Source organism: Galeopterus variegatus, unplaced genomic scaffold (genome assembly GCF_000696425.1).
Source record: "Galeopterus variegatus unplaced genomic scaffold, G_variegatus-3.0.2 Scaffold47980, whole genome shotgun sequence".
Classification (NCBI taxonomy): domain Eukaryota; kingdom Metazoa; phylum Chordata; class Mammalia; order Dermoptera; family Cynocephalidae; genus Galeopterus; species Galeopterus variegatus.
In genome coordinates this window covers 2,461-4,179 of record NW_007774091.1, presented here as the reverse complement: position 1 = coordinate 4,179, position 1,719 = coordinate 2,461, and the positions used below count along the sequence as shown (strand labels likewise).

Genomic DNA, 1,719 nt, shown 5'->3' with positions numbered 1-1,719 from the left:
GAGGAAGACAGGGCCCAGTGAGGTGCCAAGGGAAGGTCGCCTCAAGTACGGCCGCAGGGAGCTACGGCAGCGCCTCAACCTGGAGGAGTGGATTGTGGAGCAGCTCACGGGCCTCTGCGACTGCCAGGAGGACATCTCCGAGCTGGAGACTGACGTGGACGAGCTCCTGGACTCGGAGAGCGACGATGCCCGGGCTGCCGGGGTCAAGGAGCTGCTGCTTGGCTGCCACAGACCCGCTCTTCATCTCTGGCCTGCTGGACGGGATCCGGGAATGCAGAAGCTGAGCACACCCCAGAAGAGGTTAGGGCCCCCTACCCGGATGAATGGGACAATCGCTGCCCCACCCCCGCCTCCCCAGCCTCAGAGCAACCGCAATTCAGGAGCCCCTGCAGCCGGGCCGGTGCCATGAGCAGGGCAACGCATGCCCCTGGCCCAGGGGCCTCTTCCCTTTCCCCCTCAGTTTTCCATTTTGGGATTTTGTTATTGTCATTAAACTGATGCGACTTTTTGTGTTTTTATATTGTCTCTGCGGCGCGGACCCTTTAATAAAGCTAGGCTATGTCTTTGATGCAAGCAAGCAAGCAAACAAATAAATAAATAATAAAAAATATGCTCAGTTGGTTAGAGCGCTGTGTTATAACACCAAAGTCAAGGGTCTGAATACCCCTACTGGCCATCTGCCAAAAAAAAAGTATATATATAAATGTGTGTGTGTGTGTGTATAAAATGAACTCATGTATTTTTAATATTGAAGTGTTTCAATCCAGTGAAGTCACTCCTTTTCAAATATTTGCTTTCTATACAAACACCAGGTATTTTTGATTTACACTGATTTTTCTAGTAATAAAATTACCTTAAATCAAGGTGAGATTGCTTTACCCAGGCCTCTACCAAGAGCCATTCAACATTCTGCAGATCAGGTCTTTGAAGCAAACATTGCTCATGATCATTGAGTTGCCAATACAACACTCTCGAATCCATACGCATTTTTATGAGTCACATTCATGGTGATTATATTAAGTATAGGTACCGGTGACTGATAATCTTATGTGTTCTAGTGTAGTCATGTTTGCCCATTTACGTATTGAAATACATTATTATAAATTGCTTTCCTTTAATTATGTTAATTAGAACATTATAATTATATGTTTTAATTATGTGGATAGGATAGGATTTATTACCTATGATTTTCATTTTAGAATGGAGAAGAGGCATCACAAAGTTTGTTATCAAAGGAGATATATTGGTTCTGGTGTGGTTGGCAACCATTCGTGTAAGGCATTCAGTACAGTGTCTGCCAGCAGATACTTATTATTCCATTTCCCCAAATGAGTCACAAATTAGCACATGCATTCAGCTTTCTATTTCACCATCTTTTCCAAACCTGGCTCTCGGTCACTTTGTGAAATGCCAGTTGATTTAAAGATCATTTAACCTAAGGACCAGTGTATTATTTATTGTTGCATAAAAGATTACTCCACAATTTGGCAGCTTAAAATATTAACATTTTTGGGGGCCGGCCCGGTGGCGCACTGGATAGTGCACCGCTTGGGAAGTGCGGCGGCGCTCCCGCCCGAGGGTTCGGATCCCACATACAGACCGGTTCCCGCTCACTGGCTGAGCAAGGCTTGGGAGCAACACTGAGGGTTGCGATCCCATTGCCGGTCCCGGCCCGGTACGGGGGTGACACTGAGGGTTGCAATCCGTTGCCGGACATGG

The 1,719-nt window shown here is 46.4% G+C and overlaps 1 pseudogene; it reads left to right on the top strand.

The window, feature by feature from the left end:
• Positions 1-14: 14 nt before the first annotated feature.
• Positions 15-508, top strand: LOC103584248 (annotated as a pseudogene).
• The last annotated feature ends 1,211 nt before the right edge of the window (positions 509-1,719 follow it).